The sequence below is a fragment of the Theropithecus gelada genome, chromosome 12 (assembly GCF_003255815.1).
Source record: "Theropithecus gelada isolate Dixy chromosome 12, Tgel_1.0, whole genome shotgun sequence".
Classification (NCBI taxonomy): domain Eukaryota; kingdom Metazoa; phylum Chordata; class Mammalia; order Primates; family Cercopithecidae; genus Theropithecus; species Theropithecus gelada.
Genome location: NC_037680.1, coordinates 58881059 through 58902332, shown reverse-complemented (window position 1 = coordinate 58902332; position 21274 = coordinate 58881059). Strand labels below are relative to the sequence as shown.

At 35.8% G+C, this 21274-nt stretch overlaps 1 protein-coding gene across 4 annotated transcripts in view; it reads left to right on the top strand.

Moving 5' to 3' along the window:
• Positions 1-21274, top strand: part of PDE1A (phosphodiesterase 1A) — a 403806-nt gene that overhangs the window by 59088 nt on the left and 323444 nt on the right. The window contains exon 2 of one of the 4 annotated variants that reach the window (XM_025404066.1): positions 8429-8490. The exons of the other annotated variants lie outside the window; for them this stretch is intronic. The gene's annotated coding sequence lies outside the window, so the exon portion shown is untranslated. The remainder of the gene's footprint in view (positions 1-8428; positions 8491-21274) is intronic. 4 annotated transcript variants of the gene reach the window in all.

The window sequence follows — 21274 nt, the reverse complement described above, 5'->3', positions numbered from 1 at the left end:
TTTAGAGGAAGAGTGTCTCATGAAACTCTTTTAGCCATCATATTGCGAACCATTGACTTCCTTGTTGACATTCACTGAAAAGTTGGAACACCATTCCTATTCAAGAAAGTTTTCAACAAAAAAAATTCTTAAAAAAGAAGGAAATGATGACATAAAAATTCTCTTTCCAAAGTCCAGTGTAATAAAGTGGTGTGTAGTACATAGCATCTTAATGTGTAAAAGGAATTGAGTTGGTATATCTTGGAGACGAAACACTTAGAAAACTTTTACCTTATCTTCTATGCTACACTCAAAAACTAGTTTCATTTTAGTCAAAATTTGAGAAGCTATAATTCAAGAGACTTCTATATTTTGCTTTTTTTTAATTGGGCTTCTTGTGAGAACATCAATAATTGCACTGTGTATAAAAGGTTCTTCAGAACGTCTAATGATTGTGGGACTAGGTGAGGTCAGTTCTGTGGTAGGCATAGGGAAAGCTTCTTGCTCATACTTTTCATCTGCCTGACATATAATACCTTTGTGATACGTTATCCATTTTATTAAATAAACAGTTATTGAAATGTATCTCTTCTTTATAACTTCTAAGTGTTCTAAAGCCACATGACTATGGATTATAGCTGATGGCCTTAGAGAATGTTTTTGCTCTAGATATAAATGTGTTGGTCTGTAGAGCAAGTTGACTTTCATGTTACCACCTAAAAAATTTAGTTCACTAAATTTTGAAGATTGTCATTTGCCTACTCTCTGTTTTTTAGATAAGTGTATATAATTTTAACTATTTGAAATGTTATTCCACCTACGTGCAGTAGTTAAGTACAAAAATCACTTAGAACACAGACAAGGTAATTCATGAAAAACAAATTGCTGTATCAAAATAGTCATAGTATCTCTATAAAAATGTGAAGTCTAATATCATCTCCCACTGGATTGAGCCTAATGTTCCTTGTGCAAAACCTTTCTTCTAAGTGTTCTATAACAGAGTAGAGATTCTCTTCACTCCATGACTGTGTTCATATGTAGTACCTATTTGCTGTTCCATGAACAGTGCATACTGTCTCTTGCATCTACCCTCATTTCACAGGATGACTTCTTCCCATTCTTAATATCTCAATTTATAGAGACCTACTTTCAGAATAGATCCTGGATTGCAAGACAGTAGTGGAGACCCCTCCACTTTGAATATACAGATTCCTGTATGTATTTACTGACTTCACAGTGTTATCATGTCTTTATTGAAATTTCTTATTTCTCTCTCTTATGAAACTCTAAGTTCCTGGAGACGAAGAACTGTCTTCTTGTTTACTGTTAAGTAGCTATTTCTATAATAGCTTTTGCTAGAGATTTAGCTGCTCAAAATTAATATTTGGAGAATTGAATTAAACTGAACATTTAGAATGCTAGAAAGCATTGAGACTTACACCATTGAGTTTGATATTAGCTGTAGTTTTTCATAGCTGCACTTAATCAGGTTAAGGATATTCCTGCTAAGCTCTAGATTTCTTAGTTTTTATTATGAAATGTTGGTCTATTTTGTCAAATTCTTTCACTAAATTTACTGAAATGGTTGCATAAACACCTCATTTCATTACACTTTGCTTTACTGTAACTTCACAGATATTGTGCCTTTTATAAATTAAAAGTTTGTGGGAACCCTTTGTGGACCAAGTCCACCAGTGCCATTTTTCCAACAGCATGTTTTCACTTAATGCCTTTCTCACACTCTGATAATTCTTGCAACTATTTCATACTTTTTCATTACTGTAATATTTATGATGATGATCTGTGATCAATGATCTTTGTTGTTACTGTTGTCATCGTTATGGGGTGCCAACCACATGCAAATAAGACAGAGAACTTAATAAATGTTATGTGTGTTCTGATTGCTCCCACTGACCAGCTGTTCCATCTCTCTCTTCCTCTCCTTAGCCTCCCTGTTCCCTGAAACAATATTGAAATTAGACCAATTAATAACCTTTCAATGGCCTCTATAGCCTCTAAGTGTTCAAGTGAAAGGAAGAGTTGCATGTTTCTCACTTTAAATCAAAAGCTAGAAATGATGAAGTTTAGTGAAGAAAGCACAATGAATGCCGAGATAGGCTGAAAGCTTGGCCTCTTGCACCAAACAGTAAGCCAAGTTGTAAACACAAAGGAAAAGTTATTGATGGAAATTAAAAATGCTATCCTAGTGAACATATGAATTACAAGAAAGCCAAACAGCCTCATTGCTGATATGGAGAAAGTTTTAGTGGTCTGGATAGATGATCAAACCAGCCACAACATTACCTTTACTCAAAGCCTAATTTGGAGCAAGGCCCTAATCCTCTTCAATTCTATGAAGGCTGAGAGAGATGAGGAAGCTGGAGAAGAAAAGTCTGAAGCTAGCAGAGGCTGGTTCATGAGGTTTAAGGAAAGAAGCTGTCTTCCTAACATAAAAGTGCAAGATGAAGCAGCAAATACTGATGGAGAAGCTGCAGCAAGTTTTCCAGAAGATCTAGCTAAGATTATTGATGAAGGTGGCTACACTAAAAAATGGATTTTCAGTGTAGATGACACAGATTTCTATTGAAAGAAGATGCCATCTAGGACTTTCATAGCTAGAGAAGAAAAGCCAGTGCCCGACTTCAAAGCTTCAAAGGCCTGGGTAACTCCCCTGTCAGGAGTTAATGACAGTGGTGACTTTAAGTTAGAGCCAGTGCTCATTTACCATTCTGAAAATCCCAGAGCACTGAAGAATTTGGGTAAATCTACTCTGCTTCTATTCTAGAAATGGAATAATGAAGCCTGGATAAGAGTACATCTGTTTACAGCAAGGTTTACTGAAAATTTTAAGCCCACTATTAAGACCTACTGCTCAGAGAAAATGATTCATTTCAAAATATTACTGCTCATTAGCAATGCATATAGTCACCCAGGAGCTCTGCTGGTGATGTAAATGGAGATTAATGCTGTTTTCATGCCTGCTCACACAACATCCATTCTGAAGCCATGGACCAAGGAGTAATTTTGACTTTCAAGTCTTATTATTTAAGAAATACATTTAGGCCGGGCGCGGTGGCTCACGCCTGTAATCCCAGCACTTTGGGAGGCCGAGGCGGGCGGATCACAAGGTCAGGAGATCGAGACCACGGTGAAACCCCGTCTCTACTAAAAATACAAAAAATTAGCTGGGCACGGTTGTGGGCGCCTGTAGTCCCAGCTACTCGGGAGGCTGAGGCAGGAGAATGGCGTGAACCCGGGAGGCGGAGCTTGCAGTGAGCCGAGATCGCGCCACTGCACTCCAGCCTGGGCGACAGAGCGAGACTCTGTCTCAAAAAAAAAAAAAAAAAAAAGAAATACATTTCATGAGGCTGTAGCTGCCACAAATAGTGATTCTTCTGATGGATCTGAGCAAAGTAAATTGAAAACCTTCTGGATAGGATTTGCTATTTCAAATCCCATTAAGAACATTCGTGTTTCATGGGAGGAGGCCAAAATATCAACATTAACATAAAGAGTTCAGAAGTTGACTCCAACCCTCATGGATGACTTTGAGGTGGTTCAAGACGTTAGTGAAGAAAGTGACTCCAGATTTGGTGAAAATAGCAAGAGAACTAGAAGTAAAAATAGAGCCTGAACATGTGGCCGAATTACTTCAATCTTGGAATAATATTTCAAAGGATGTGGAGTTGCTTTTTATGGATGAGCAAAGGAAATGGTTTATTGAGATGGAATCTACTTCTAGTGGAGGTGCTATGAACATTGTTGAAATAACAACGGATATAAACTTGTACATAAACTTAGTTGAGAAAGCAATGGTGGAGTTTGAGAGGATTGACTTCAATTTCAAAAGAAGTTCTACTGTCAGTCAAATGCTATCAAACAGCATTACATGCTACAGAGATATCTTTTGTGAAAAGAGGAGTCCATTGATGCAGCAAACTTCATTCTTGTCTTATTTTATGAAATTGCCACAACCACCCCAACTTTCAGCAACCACAACCCTGATCACTCAGCAACAATCACACTGAAGTAAGATTCTCTATCAGGAAAAATATTATGATTCACTGAAGACTCAGATAATCGTTAGTATGTTTTAGCAATAAAGAAATTTTAAATTAAAGTATCTATGTTGTTTTTTAGGCATAATGATATTTCACACTTAATAAATTACCATAGATTGTAAACATAACTTTTATACATAGTGCAAAACAAGCAAATTTATGTAACTCACTTTATTGGGATGTTAGCTTTATTGTGGTGGACTGAAACTGAACCTGCAATGTTTCTGAGGTATGTCTATGTATGGTTTTCTCTCTTTGTTCAAGTAATATGGCTAATTGATTAATTGATTAATTTTTGGATATTAAATAAATCTTACATTCCTATGACAAACATCTCTTTGGTAATGATATATAATCCTTTTTACATAATGCTCAATTTGATTTGCTAATTTTTTTACAGTTTTAATCTCTGTTTTCAAGTGATATTAGTCTGCAATTCTCTTGGGTTATATTTGTTTGGCTTTGGAATCAGGATAATTCTGGCTTAATAACATAAATTGGGAATTTTTTTCTAATACTCTAGTCTCTGAAAGAGTTTGTGGATGATAGTTACTATTTTTCCCTTAAATGTTTAATATAATTCCCAATTGAAGCTATCTGGGTCCAATGTTTTCCTTTTGGGAAGGTTTTAATTACAAACTAAAATTTTTAAATTTAATATAAAACTGCTCAATTTTAAAAAATGTTCTTCATGTGATTTTTAGTGCAAAATTTCATTAGGTGCAAAATTTATTAGCACAAAGTTGTTTGTAATATCTTCTTCATATCCTGCAATTTCCTTATTTTCCTTTTAATGTCCATAGAATCTGTAGTGAGGTGGTCTCTTTCATTCCTGATATTGGTAATTTTCTTTCCTCTCTCCCTCTTTCCCTTCCTCCCCACTCCCTTGTTCTCTCCCTCCCTTCTTTCATTCCTCTTTTCTTCTTCCTTTTTTCTTTCCATCTTTCTTTCCTTCTTTTCTTTTCTTTTATCCCTTCCTTTTCTTTCTTTCTCCTTCACAAGATATAAGCTACGCATACACTTTAATCTCTAGTTGCCCTTTTAATCTAGTGAGCCTAGCAGCTCAAAAGACAAATCCTAAGAGCTCCTCTTACTTTCACCTGTATGGGAAGAGCAGAGTTGATTTTTCTCTAGGCTTCTATTCAGCAAAACCATGTCCATGCCCTGTTGCCTTTTCCAAAATAAGGATTCCCATGAGAAGAAAGAAGGCACTAGTTAGGAAAAAGAATAGAACTTTGGTTTACTTCACAATTCTAACCAACAGTTCCGCCTCCTGTATAATGATCCATTTGTGTGCTCTTTGTGGATGCTTCAGTCAAGAGCTCCCCCTCCTGAGAATGGAGTGGTGAATATGAGCAACACCCCTTCTTTGAAGATCTTACTGTTTATAGACCAGAATACATAGCTCTCTGTCTAGTATTCTAAGTCCTCTTCCTTCTGGTCTTCCCAACTTTCCAATGTTCTGTTTCACTGTTTCCATCCTCACCTCTCCAGGTGAGATGGTTTACTATTTTGCCAACACACTTTGTGGATTTATGTTTCTATGGCTTCACATTTGTAGTACCATTCCACTCCTCAATGTCCCCAATTTCTAATTTCTCTACGTTTTCTAGAACTAAAGCCCAGAGAGGTGGCAGAAGTTGATCAATGAGAGAATGAGAAAAGAAGACAAATGTAGGGTTTTTCTTTCCTAGCTCTAAGAGTTTGATTTTAATCTGGTGAGAAATAGGATGCCTTTTAGGTTCCTGGGGAAGATAACTCTTAGGAAGAAAATGTGGTCTGGGAAAGATAAACTCAATAAAACTCAATATCTTTAAATAGTAGGATAGAAGATGAAACTTGTGACAGGTACAAGAGCAAAGAGGATTGAGGTATTCAGGTTAGTTCAGAGGTTGTGGGACAAACAGAAACGTATGCATTAAAATACATTATGAAGAAAACGAGTGCTAAACACATTCAAGACCTTAGGAATAAAGAACTGGCGGGTTACACACATACACACAAAAGTGTAGGCAACACCTTAAAATTGTTTATTTAGATTACCCTAAATTGTATCATATTGTGTGGTATAGTAATTATTTATGTAATTTTATTTATTTTTACAAATATTTTTTGAATACTATTCTTTTCTGGCATCACTCTAGACACTGGGGCCACAAAAGTAAACTGTTTATTTAATGAATTGACATGTTCTCATCATCAAAATGGATATGCCAAAATTTTATTAAGGCTTTTAGAAAAAATTGATTCTGCATAGTTATTTTTAAAAGATGAAGTAATAATCCTGATTTGGGGGATATTAAGAAATATCTTCCATGTTTGTCTGTGGATACCTAAATTCAGCAGACATGAAGTCAGTAAATATTTGTGTCTACTGGTCAAAAATTATTGCTTTAAACTACATCAAACATATTTTAAGGTTAATATTTTATGGAGTAATTTAGATAGTGCTATTCTCAGACATTATACTTGCCAAAGGACAGAATAAAGAAAATAAATGCTTTCTGAATCAAAGAGTATCTTATTTTCTACTTAAAAAAATTTGTAATTCCTGTGGTTCATTAGGAATCATACAACTCCCAATTGAATGTGTCAATATAATTGATTGAATATATCAATTTTTTTAAAAAAAATAAAAAATTTTTGAGACATTGCTCTGAATTGTTTTTTGAACCAAAGTAAATGGAGGTTCTCAAATTCCAATTCTTTTGTATTCATGTTTGAAAAGGAAAATTGTAAAAATTATTAGGCATAGACATTTACAATATTATTGGATGAATGCAAAGCTAGTTATTCCACTGTGATTTGAAAAGTAAACTTTAGGTTAGATTTTAAATATTTGGTAGTTCAAAATTGTCATCTCCCATTAAATTATTATTACTCAGTCCTTATGAAATAAAGGCACTGTTCCTTTCACTAGCCATCACAGTTTATTTTTTATAATTGTAAAGGATTAAGTCATATTAAAAAAAAAAACTGAGGTAATGTCAACTTAACAAAACAGAGGTAGAAAAACATACTTTTAATATGGTTATATTTTAACATACAGTTAATATTTTTTAGTAGTGTTTAAGTCTCACTCTTTAATTAAATATTCATTCAAAAACATTGATTGAGTGTTCACTGTATATCAGTAATTCTGCTTAGCGTGAGGCATACAGCAATGAAAAAAGCTAAAGGGTCTATGCACAGCGGTGCTTTTGTTCTGGTGGTCTCAGCACCCTGGCCTGAGTTGAGCAAGATTCCTATTAGGTTGGTTTAGCCAGAATCCCTCCTTATTGCTGATGTTTCTATTCACTGACCACCCTGATCCTGATCCTTGGCTATGAATTCCCACTTGCCTCTGATGTATTCAGAATTGAGCCTGATTCTATATTGATGTTTCTTTTCTCCCTACTGCAGTTGTCATAAATTAAATCTGAGATATCTATCTATCTATCTATCTATATATGTTTACCATGTTAGCTACTATCCAGCTCTGGTTTTTCTTTGACAAAGAAAATAAATCAGCTATAGAATGGAAATAAGAGGTTGGTGCATAGTCTATTTTAGGTAGGGTGGCCAAGACTCCTGGTGAGAGGTATTTGTTCAGTTTAGGCAGAATTCTCCTTACCCCTAATATTTACTTTTTACTAATTTCCCATGTATTGACCTGCACTCGGCTTTTTGGCTATAAATTTTCACTCATCTCTGCTGTTTTTGGAGTTTGGAGTAGGATATTTGCCCTATACACCACTGCAAGACCCCGTTGCAATGGTCCCTATACCTGTCACAATGGTCCTAAATAAAGTCTTTCTTACCATGCTTTAACAAGTATCATTGAATAATTTTTTCATTAACACTACTCAGAATTTCAGGTGAACAATTGTAGAATCTCCATGAGAGCCGTAGCCTAAAGTAAACATGGAAAATTTTGGGAATTCTAGATTCTTGGCATGGCTTGGTATAGGTGAACAGGTCAGGATAGGGGAGAGAGCTTTCAAAGAGTAGCATAGCCATCAGTGTGGCTCTGAATACCCATTCACTTATCTAACAGATAGAGTGAGAAGTGGGGCTGGCATAGAAGCAGTGCTTCCCTCGTCATTACCAGCTTCATATCCTTGCCAGAAATTTCTTTGCCAGGAGATAATTCTGTTACCATGGGCTCCTAGAAGTGTTCTTTGGCAGCCCTGGGTGAATCTGATTTCATGCTTATGCTTTTCCACAGCTTGTACTTGTCTATGATTTTGAAAATTAACTCTGAATTTGTAATAAGTGGTACATATTTTGCATATTATTTTAACCTTGCAGGGACTTGGACACCAATTATCTTTTATAGATTTGTTGATCAATATTAACAAAACATAAAATTTTTGCCTTGCAAAATGTACTTGTTCTTCCTCTTGTAGAGCTGTAGGTGAGTGGAAAGATCTTGAATTGTTCCTGCTATTCTTGACAGAAGAAAATAAAAGTATGTCTTCCACAACTCTTTTCTTATGGTAACCATTCTTATTTGAGGCTATCAAAATTGCAGCAGGTGATTTCTTTTCTAGTTGAAGTACAATGCAGCATAAATATTCTCTTCTTTCACACAAAGAAGTTTAAATCAGAGTGTGTTTGCTCTCTAAATCTAAGGGTTGAAGGCCAAGGGATAAGATCTGCATAGTATATTTGTTGTGCTGTGAATACTGTAGCATTCCAGGGGATTAGAGGCTAACTTTACAATAAATATTTGTTTTTTTAATGAACTAATATTTTTAGATACATTGAGACCCTTAGATTTTTTTTATTTTTATATTTTATTTTATTTTATTTTTTGAGCTGGAGACTCGCTCTGTCACCCAGGCTAGAGTGCAGTGGCGCACTCTCGGTTCACTGCAACCTCTGCCTCCTGGGTTCAAGGGAGCCTCCTGAGTAGCTGGGATTTCAGGTGCGTACCACCATGCCTGGCTAATTGTTGTATTTTTAGCAGAGACAGGGTTTCTCCATGTTGGCCAGGCTCTTCTCGAACTCCTGGCCTCGAGTGATCCACCCGCTTTGGCCTCCCAAGGTGCTGGGATTACAGGTGTAAGCCACCGCACCCGGCCTACCCTTAGAATTGTAGTTATTTTGTTAATACAATGCAGAAAATTTATCATAAGAAAAATATAATTAGCATTTGATTTTAAAACTCATAAAACAGATCATGAATAACATCATCCCTTTTTTACTTTTATTTTAAAATTTCAAAAAATAAAAAAAAATGGTTCAAGATTTTGATATTTTTGAGTTTTTAAAAAATCAGTAGAGAAAAATAATCCTAGTATTTCTTGTTGGGGAGGGGACATATGTGTCCCCTCTCACTCCAGTACTGCCTCTAGGGCCCCCTGTTTAGCCCCTTTTTTCCCTTATCCTTCTCTTAAGGTGGAAGTATGCTAATCTGACTAGTCAATATCTTAAGAAAATTGCTGAGAACCACTGCATGCTAAAAGGCAAGGCCCGTGCTCTGTTCCTTCTTTTTCCCTTCTTCATGCACAGAATGAGTAGGTTAGCCTAAACATGGCTGTCCTTGTCACTTGTCCCTCTCCATAATCAAGCCTAAGCTTAACAGACTGTTAAATGCCAAGAGTTTGGTTTGAGGATACTAATCAGAACTCAGTCCTGCTTTTAAGATATTTACATATTTTAAAGAGAATGAGCCCCCTTGGTTTAATTCAGCAAGCATTGTCTATCTTGCTGGATTAACAGATGAGCATGCAACACAATCAGAGCTATAAGACACAAGAGAAATTTTTCTGGGGCTTCTGGGAAAAACTAGTTTAGGTCTTTCTTCTACTGGATTTGTGAGTATGAAGAGGTGAGAATAACCTTTTTGCTGCCAAGGAGATCCACCATGAGGATGAGTCTTACAGGGGAAAGGACAGCTGAGATACACAGCGGAAACAAATCTCGATGATATTATTTGAAACTCTGAATCAAACCACAGCTGAAGAAAGCACCAACACTGGAATCTTCATTTATAGGTCCTGAATATTTCCCATTTTTCTTTGAGTCAGGTTGAGTTCTATTTCTGTCACTTGCAACATACAGGACGCTGTTACAGGGGAATGTAGGAGGGTTAGATTGTGCACTCTATGGGTTATGAGATGGCTGGTGAGGGATTATTGGTTGCCGGCTCAACTAATAATGATGGGATATTTTGTTTCCCATTTGGTTATTATTCCCAAGTGTATCACTCTTGGATACCTTATATGGGAGAGAGATGGGAGAGTCAAAGTGAATAGCAGGGCAGATTCAACTTTCCTGGTTGTAAAGGTGTTTAGGTGCATCAGACATCCATGCTTTATCCTGAATAATATGGCCCAAGGTTTTTAAATTTTTTTGATGGAAAAACTTAGTTAACAATATTTAAATATTTCTTTTTATGGCTGTACAATATATTATTTCATGTAATGAAATCATATGTGCCAGAGTGGAAGTGGTTGAATTTTATTTTAGTTTTTCATATTCCTTTCAGATTCCTATAGTTCTACACTGTAAAATAATATTTGCTAATGAATACACCTCAGAACTCCAGGCTCATAAACACTTCATGAGAAAAAGATTCCATGGCCAAAGAAGTCTGTGAAATGCTGCGTATGAGGTCACCTTCTGACCACTCATAGGGCACTTTAGTATATTAAAAACATTGGCAAATAGTAAAGAAGCTTTTTTTTTTTTCCTTAGTTCATTTGACCATGAATTCTCTTCCCTTTCAGCTCTCCACCTTTTTCTTTCCTTGTAATATCAAGTGGAGGAGAGTGGGTTAAAGAAGAATGCTACTCTTAGGTTGGTACAAAAGTCATTGCAGTTTTTGCCATTAAAAACTACAATTACTTTTGCATCAACCTAATACAATGATAACATTCTCTCTCATTGAAAACCTGATATTTTCTAATTTGTAGTTATAGTTATTCAGGAGAATGGCTTATTCCTTTTGTTCAAATACAATTGAACATTAGAGGCTCTATTCTTTTTAGTTACTCTTATTTATGCATACTTAATCCAATTCTATCCACCAACAATTCTACTTGAACTCTGGTTTCATACATGAAAGAAAAGTCATCTTTAGTAAAGCAAAGGAAACAAGGCAAATGCAATATTAAAGTTACATACAGGTTGCAATCAGGGTGTGGTGGTGCACAGCTGTAGTTACTCTCAGATACTTGGGAAGCTGAAGCAGGAGGATTCTTTGAGCACAGGAGTTAGAGGCAAGCCTGGGCAGCATAGTGACACCTCATCTCTTAAAAATATGTTACATATAGGTTTCAATATTCTATGGGATCAGAAGGCTTTTAATGTTCTTGAATGAAAGGTTGAGCTGGTGATGGAAAGTAACATTGGGGAAGAGAGGCTTGACCTATCTTGAGGGTTGAATGTGCACCTGTCACTGAAGATGCTGCTGGAAGTATTGAAAAAGAGAGGACCTGTGACTGAAGGCTTCAAGGTATAAGATATTCTCTTGCCTCTGAGGGACAAAGATAACAATAGTTGGATTGATGGATTTTATGCAGATTTATTTTTTAGGAAAGTCACTCTTGTGGTAGGTTGGAAGAGGGATTGGAATGAATGAGCAAGATGTTAAAAGAGGTAGTATCAATTGTGGCCATGGACTAAATAACAACAATGAGGAAGAAGGAAGAACAAAAGATGACTTGGCAGTTATCAGTGAATGGAGATTGAGGTGGCTAAGAAGTGGGTTTTTTGATTTTAAGGGTTTAAAGTGGAATAATATGATAAAAACAACTAAGTATTTATTGAGCTCCTGTTTGTACTAGGTGCTAAGCACCATGGGAAGATTACTATTCTCTAGAATCTTAGAGTTTTGAGGAAAAAAAAACAATGCTGAAATACTGTGAATGCTACAGTGGATATTCATTAGGGGTTTTTTGGCTGCTTACATTCCATCCCCTTTGTAGCCTTCCCCATTGAATGTTGGTAGTTATTCCTGTTATGGAAGCTAAAGGTGGCCGGATATTCGCTCTCCTTCTTCATTTCCTGGCAGCTAGAGTTCCTTTAGGGTCCTAGGCTTAGTCAACTGATGCTCTTGAGCAGATTCAGAATGTGAAGTTACTGATGGGAAGGCATTGAGTGGTTACAGATCATTTGTGGATTAAGAGTGCAACCACCCAGTATCATTTTAGTAAATTCCTTTTCTGACCAAGTTTCACCTGACAGATATAAACACAGGCGTTAATGAATACAAGGCAGAACATAAAACTTGATTTAGGAGAATAAGAAAGGGAGAACTTTAAAGCCTGCTGTTAGAATTGAAGGAAATTCTTATGGTTCAACTTCCTCTCAATATCTACTGGAGGGAGCCTTCTCAAGGGGCAGTCTTATAACATTCTCTCCTCTGGAAACTTAGACTATATAGGTTCTCTGAACTTCTCTCTTAAGATGTTAAGCATTTAGTGCTTTGTATTAGGACTTCTGTCTTTGACGTTGGTGCTTCAAAATTTCATTAACTAAATATTAACATTTTACGAGAACCCTCTACCAGTTTGTTGAGATTAATTTAACAGCCACTAATAGGTATAGGTATTATTTATCTTAAAGAGATGAATAAAAATTGTGATAAACCAAATTATTATTAAAATCATAAAATACTTCATGAGTTCAGGCAACAGATTGCTATTGTGTTTATTATGTTAATGTGAAATGCTTTTACTATATTGTGTAAGAATAAAAAAAGAACATGAGAAGATATTGATAAGCTTAAAGAGTCATCTTTAGAATATGATAGATGAAAATCTGGACCACAAATGGCTAGAAGAGTGGATTGGCACAGTTATCTGTGCAATTATCAGAGCACTTAGCAACATTTTAATTAGTGGGAATTTATGGTGGCTTAAATTGTTTTTGCTGTTCAGTGTTTTAAAAAAGTGGTTGGCTACAGCTTTGACCTCCCCCACATTTTGCTTTGTTAAGAAAAACTCTTCAAATAAGCATATTTTCCCAATCAGAGGCAGGGTGATAAAATAAAATGAGTATAAGATTGAGCTGGGAATGCTGGGACTTAGTCTTGAGTCTGCTACTTCCTGTAATCATCTCTGAGCTTTAGTTTTCTCGATTACACTCAAATGGACCCTCTTTATTTGCTTTAGAGCATTATTGTTAATTAACACCAGTTATATCACTCTGGTCACTCTACATCCCCCTCACATAGCCTGTTAATTCCTATAGTTCCTATTGTACCTGACCTATTACTGAATTTTTCCCATCCTGAGTTAGAATGGAAGCTCCATGGACACAGGGACTTTACACATTTTGTTAACTTCTTTTTTTCAAAAGCATATGGCAGTGCCTGCCACAGACGATGCACTGAATATAATTTAGGTAATAAGCAATGAAAATGTTGCTTTGTTTGTTTTTTATTATGAATGCCTTTCTTGGGAGGCTTGTTACAGATTGGGGGTTAGTTCCAAAGTGTTGGATTTGAGGAAGCCTTCTCATATTTGATTGATGATCTTAGTTTGTTTGTTTCCCACTGCACCATGGTTATTCCACATTATCTCAAGACAAGACCAGTGGCATTCTCCTAAAATTTTCATTCAAGCTACTTGCTGTAACTACTGTTGTAAATATGTATCTCAATATCATGTATTTTTTATGTACATTTGCTAATATTGATGCTTTATGGAGGACTGTTTCCCTTATCAATAGAGGAACGTATAGCATAAATTTTACTTTGCCCAACACAAGTCATAAATAAAGCTACATCTTAAATAGAATCTAATGAATTGTTAATGCTCGGTATTTATCCCCTCATTAAACCAAACCTATTTTTACTGTAACCATTTTAAATTTCTTCCCTTTACCATAGCTGTTATTTATCCAGTTATTGTATGTGGAGAAATGGTCCTTCATACAACATCAAAAACAATATATAAGTCTAAAGCACTTCCTAGAGTTATTTCTGCTGAGTACTGCTTGTCAGTACATGCTTTTTTGTAAGATAATTTACTCACATAAGAGTAAAGACTTTCTATTTTAAGGTTTGCCAGTCATCACTCTATTTTAATCATCATTACCAAAACCATACATCAGCACTAATCTACTTTGGCATTATACTGTCCAAAGGACCTTTCATAGAACTGTAGACTTTCAGAGTTGGAAGTTGACTTGAAGAATCTAGAATGCTTAATTACCATCTATAAACTTAATTCTTTTCCTGAGATTTTTATCTAGTCTTTTTTGTTTACACACAGATTTAATTGTTTGCAGGCAGATGGCTGAAGAAATCTTGCTTATTTACAGTTTTCTACCTGTTTAACTAAGTGCTTAATATAAACATATATGATAATTGAGGAAAATGGCCTACTATATTGTATGCAGGTAATTTCATGACAAGGTCAGTAAAATAAGAGGCCACCAGCTAATATTTAGGAATATTTTAGAGTATAAAAATTTTGCAAAAAGATTCCAGCAGGGCAGAAAATTCCTTATATTGTCTGAATCAGTAAGCTTCTTTTCTGCCAAGAAAGTGGAATTGTTTCTTGAGATAGAGCACACCCGGCCCGGAAGCATGTACGCATCCTAACAAGAAAGGGAACGTGTGCCAACCTGATCAGTCCACACTGACTGGTTTTCAGTGTTCTCAAAGGCATTCAAACTTACTATTAGGAAATGTTTAAAAATGCTGGGGGATGTTTTTATGCTTGTTCCAATGATTAACCACAGGCATTAAGATGTGAGATGCTATCCATCCTACAATATAAAACTTTGTATCTTTCCTGCAAGAATTTTAAATTCCTCACCAGACATTTGTGTAGGAGAAAACCTGTTTATATTAATTGGAGCCTAGAGACTAATTTGATTTTACATATAAACACACATGCACATTTTTTGGCAGTTGTAGTATACACTGATTTTCCAGGAATGCTACTATTGTACATATTGATAAAAGATAGAGGATTGTATTTCTGTGTAGTTTAAAATTTCCCAGAGTTACTCAGTTGTATCACATCACTAATGTCATCATGATATTTGAGTCAAGAATCCTTCATTGCTGTCCTTATCTGCATGTGTAGCTGTTGTGCTCACAGTGACTGGTTCAATTGTTTGAATACTTCAGAATCTGTAAGTGTCATTCTGCCTGAATGCTAATATACAGAAATTAATATTATTTTATTATACTACTTTTATTTAGGCATTACACAGCTAAGGTATTATATTGATTCAAAAGTTTATATGGGTAGGTTATGTCATTTATAAAATTTAGGCTAATAAAGGGAGCACTATGAAATAGTTGTTATTTAAAAGGTCTTTGTGTCAATACAGTGACTTTGAAACTAGTGTGCATCAGAGTCTCTAGAAGGTCTTGTTAAGATCCATATTGCTGCCCCTAGAACCACCACCCCCAACAGTTTCTACTTCAGTAGGCTTGGGAAGTGGGGCCAATTGTTTGCATGGCTGATAAGTTCCCTGGTAATGTGGATGCTACTGATCCAGGGACCACACTCTGAAGGAACTAGTCTAATAGGTTAGAGAACCTGATTAGAGCTGGGCAACCCTGATGGCTAGTTGGGCAGCATTTTACATCCACATTGAGTTCACATCTATGTGGTTTCAAAGATATGAATTAGATCTGAATTTTCTTGAGTTAATTTGAATAAATGCATAGGTTTAATGGGTTGAAAATAACCTAAATATAATTTACTTTGAATAATCAGGACACACACATACTTGTTAGCAAATTCCTATGTTAAAGTAATTCCCTGCACACAGATTTTTTTTTTTTTAATGAAGAAGTTCACAATTCTTTTGGAAAATAAGTAGACCAAATGGGCATCATGTGTCCAATTTGGCTGTGGAGTTGTCTTGTTGACTTTTTCCAGAACTGAGAAAAAAAATGGTCTGCATCAAGAGGTATCCCAAAAAGCTTTTTGAGCTCTTTCATCACTGTATCAGCTTTGTAATGAATGACTAATAATGATAGTGCCAAAACAAAGGAATTACCCTAATGAGGAGTCTTGCTACCACCAAGCTTTGCTGAGGTGGACAATGAAAACTTGAACAGAAACTATAATTTATCTGATCATTTTTAGATCATAAAAATACATTGAGTCACTTCTGGACACACACACAAAAATTAGTCTCAGTAATGATATGCCTAGTTGAATGAAATAAAGTGTCTGTCTTCATTTAAGGTGAAAGGTTTTCTAACTGGTCAACTTGGATCTGTTTGCGCGGACTGTCCATCGCAAAAAAAGAAGTGAAAGTGCAGTCACCATCTGTTCTTTTTTCTTGGCTAGTACCTATTTACAGGGCTGCTTCATGTTTGCTTGACTGGATGTGGGGGCGGGGGGCGGGTGGGGAGAAAAAGGTAAGGGTAGGAAAGTTATCCTTTGATTATTCTGGTTTTGCCGTGGTGATTACACACTGGCATTGCAGGGCTTTAGCAGACTTAAATGCAGCACGTTTGAAGGTTACCGGCTCTTGAACTCTTGCTCTGCAAGTCCTACTTTGATGGGCCTCCAGCTTACTGTGAAACATGAGGCAAGTTGTCACCTTTTTTGCTTGGGGGTTCAGTAGAAACTGAGATGGGAAATGCTTTAGTGCAACAGTCTGTTCCAGTAAAACCTAGTGGCCTTGTTCACTGAGCAGAGAAAAGATTTTGTGGATTAGTGGTGATCACAGAATCAAGGTGCTGGAAGTTAAACTGAACAAGTCCTGAACAACAAAGAAAACAAAACAAAAGCTTCAAAGACCTATGCAAATGAGACAGGAATTTAATCTTTGTTAGGACAAGAAAAGGTGTCTGTCTTGTTTGCTGCTTTGGAACCAGTGCCCAGCAGAAGTTCTAGCTCATGGTTGACACTGAATGGTGAATGAGAGAAAAAGGTAAAAAGGAAAGCAGAGGTGCTGGGAGGAAAGCAGTGCAGAGCAGAAGTAGTGAGAAAAACAAAGCCATGGAGGCAGCAGGAGAGAGGGGCAGCTCAGAGCTGCGTGGGCAGCGCTACTGCACAATTCTGAGCATCCTCAGGTTGCTTCTCTTTCGGTGTTCTTGGTGCCATCAAAAGTTTAAGCAACTGGAGTTAGGTTATGCAAATTCGCACTGACATGTGACCTCAGGTACCTGATTATGGCTTAAAAGAATAGCCGAATTCTTATTGGTAGAAGTATATCATACATTTCAGATTAATGTTTACAAAAAATGATTAACATTTTGAAAAAGGCTTAGTTACTTACACAGTTAAGTAAGGTACAGCATTTTCTGATGATGCCAGTGAATAGCAGAAATAGATCTGGGGAGTGTGCATAGTTTTGTCTTTTGATATATTCATATGCATAGTAATACTTTATGCATTTGTATATTTAAAATATTTTTAATAAAAAGAAAAATACCTTTCAAGCACGTATTTCCATAGCATTGGTCATCTAAACAAGACTCAGAACCCAACTTTCACTAACTTCAATGGGAATTACGAATACAGGCTTAAGTTATTTGTAAATTAAATTTGTCAGAAGGAAAGGACTTGCATATGGTGATTCATGTACTTTTGATATGTTCTCTATTGTTTCAGAAACTGCTACAACAAACAGTGCCAGCTGTAGATAACTACTTTTTTCCCTTTTTATAGTCCATATACATTAATTTTTGCAAATGTGAGAAATTCTTTTTTTTTTCTTTGTGTCTTTTTTATGCGTAGTGAAAAGCTACCAGGTCATACAGTGATGTTCATATAACATCTCTCTGATGAAGAAATTATAATTTCCAAAGCATGGCTCTTTGGAAATATGAAAAAGAGAACAATAGCTTTAAAAGGAACGAGCCTGATTTGATCTTAGCCAGTCTTGATTTAATCAAACTGCGGGGAATTTTCATTGCCCTAGTAATGTTGGTTTTTTCTTTTTAATGAAAGCATTTTTGAGGACTAGCTTGATGTCATTGGTATATTGTTTCCTACCATAAGCCAGTAAATTCACTTTCACGGGCAAATGCTTGCATTTTGGCCTCTGGGCTAACTGAGGCACATGACATGAGGTGGAGTCATAAATTGGCCAGCCCTGAATTCCATTCATGGAAGATTTCATAGCTTGTTTTTTCAGTTGGAAACTTTCTGGCTCGATGTGGCACTTTATGTCTCCATTTCTTCCATTCTTTTCCTTTTTCCATTCTCTCTTTCTCTCTGGTTAGTAAATATTGGTAGTGTCACAGTCTTTTGAAAATGTGATATGTGCTTGATGGTGCTTTTGTTTCCTTCGGTATTGAATAAAAGAGAAGGCAGTTGGCAGTAGGAGTAACTAAAGATAATACCAGTGGTGATAATGACGATAATGATTAAAAAGCCAACATTTATTGAGTGCCACTTGCTGTGGGCCATGTTCTATGCTCAGAAATTAATATATTTCTATTATTTTATTTAATCTTGACAACAACCTAAAAATAATTTTAGCTAGCACATTTTATGTTGTAGTATTATAAATGCTTTACATGGATGATCCAAGTTGGTGTAATTTAGTTTGGTATAATAGCCAAAGTCTAGTCATTAAAAAAATTTAAATTTAAATGCTACATATAATATAGAGGGGTCAAAATTCACTCTGATTCTCTTCGGTTATTAGGGCAGCCCTATGTAGTAGTAATTATTCTCAAGCCTATTTTAGTAATACGAAATCGAGGCAGAGAGATTTCAGAAAATTATCTGGTGGTCAAATAGCTAGTTAAGTAATGTAACCAACATTCAAATATGGGTCTGTTTCACATCTGATTTTATGAATACTAGGACTTTATGATTCTGTAGAATCATAGAAATATAAATAGAAATAAAGGTAAAAATGTGAAAGAGTGAATGTTTAGTGTCTCTCAGAGAATGTGGAAAATAAGCCTGTATGGCATAAAAATCAGACAGAGGCACTTTCTCCTTTCAACCTGAAATGCTGTTGACAATATTTGAACTACAAACATCCTCCTTTGGTGAAGGAGTATAGGGAGAGGTAATGAGGTGAGGGAGGTTATTCTTATAGCCTTTCCTCATTTTTTCACTATTCATGATACAGAATGAATTTTTCGATGGAGCTGTTATTATGTCTTTCTCTTTCTTTCTTTCTTTCTTTCTTTCTTTCTTTCTTTCTTTCTTTCTTTCTTTCTTTCTTTCTTTCTTTCTCTGTCTCTCTCTCTCTCTCTTTCCTTCCTTCCTTCCTTCTTTCCTTCCTTCCTTCCTTCCTTCCTTCCTTCCTTCCTTCCTTCCTTCCTTCCTTCCTTCCTTCCTTCCTTCCTTCCTTCCTTCTTTCTTTCTCTTTCTTTCTTTTTCTTTCTTTCTTTCTTTCTTTTTCCTTCCTTCCTTCTTTCCTTTTTCTTTTTTTCATTTTTGGTTAAGTTGAGTTAATTGCCTTTTCATTTGCTTTTTCTTTTTTTGGTATTTTTTTTCTGGGTCAGCCTAGATATTTGGCAAGGATACATCCACATTTAGATAAGCTATCATTTGGTGATGCCTTTTATTCACAGGCTTATTACAAGGTTTGATAAGACTATCCTAAGAAGATTTAGAAGGATTTCCTGGGTTGTGTGTGTGTATGTGTGTGTTTGTGTGTGTGATGTGATCCTGTAGGTAGTACAATTCTGTTAATCTCCAATAGTAATTATTTTAAATTTAAACATATATCTTTAAATATAGAGAAGAATCAATTTTAAATTTGTGGGCTAGAGGAAAAAGATATTGCTTTAGTATGTGTTGTGGTCTCAGTTTCCCCAGAGGAAAAGAGAGTCTGAACCAAATAATCTCTAGAGTACCTTTCCACAACAACACCATAACTTATGTTTGTATCTGCTAAAAACAGAACCACAGTAGATTAAGACAACTCTGTAGTGTTAGTTTTTAAATAAAAAAGATCGTTTAGATTTTATCCATCAAATTGCACTAAATTAAATCAATTTGGAACTCTGCTGAAAGTGAATACCTTTGTTAGTAGATAAAAATTGGCTGGCATGCACAGTCATTAGCAGTGGGTGATAGTTTTTTTGGATGTAGTGTGGAAAGAACAGGGAGCTGTTTTGGAATGCCTTTGAAGTTTTTTCTTTCAGTTCTAAATTTCTGAGATTCTTTACAATTTTCACAGAAGAATGGTCCATAACCCAACGTTTCTGTTGGGTTCTAAAATGTCGCATATACTTTTCAATTGTGGAGTTTCGGGGTATGTGTAAACCAGACTTCAAAAAGGGAAACATAAGTTGAAAGAATTCAAAGGTAATTCTAAACTATAAGTCTTTAAAATCTGCTTTCAACATGAGAACAAAAAAAAAATCTAAATGATAAGACTAAGCAAATGATGTGATTTTATTTGTTTATTGATTAGAAACGTATGCTCCAAAATGGTTTAAAATAAAGAAGAAAGGAGTGAGATAGGAAGGAAGGGAGAATGGAAGAAATAAAATCAAGTTACCGAGCACACCCAATGTGCCAAGCATGAGTGTTAGAATCTTGAAATGTTAGGAAAACCAAAGATTTGCAAATTAAAAGAAGGTTCACTGAGCTTATACTGTAGCACTAAAATGTTAAAAATGCAGCTTGTCATCATAAGGCATGACTGGGATCTGGGAAAACAGCAGTAACGTCAGGGTTCTGAAGCAGTATCACATAGTTAAGGAGACAAAACTAGAGCTCCAAGAAGTTTGTGTTCTAGCCCCATAATGTCAAAAAGTTGACCAATGTTTGTGCTCATCAGAAACATCTATATGACAGATTATGGATGAAACTCCGAAGCGCAAGCCTGTTTAAATAGTTTAGGCACAGTTCGAAGGGAGACATTTCATATTAATTAATTAATTAATTCAGAAATCACTTATTATCTGTAATGCACAGAAGCCTAGTAGCGAAATGTGTCATGGACATAAGAAACTATAATACATAGTAGAAAGTGAGTCATGCCATAAGAAAGTATAGATAGATTTGTGGTTGTTCAGAGGGAAAGAGCAGAGAGCACCAGTGAAAATAAGGTTGAAAATATAGCCTTTGAGATGGGCTTTACAGGGTAGGCATGCGTGCCTCATAGAAGGAATCCCTTAGTCTCCAGGCCTACAACAACATCATCCTTACTGAAAGTGTGAGGACCTTGACTTTTTGGTGGTCTACAATCTGTTTCTTCTATTCCTCTTTACTTGTGGCATACATTGCCATCAGTAAAAAGGGCTCCTCATGAACTGAACTGGTAATCAGGAAGGTCACTAGAAAGTGTCAGAATTTGGCAAGAATGGGAAGTAGAGGGTCAGGTGTGTTCACAGTCTGGAAAAT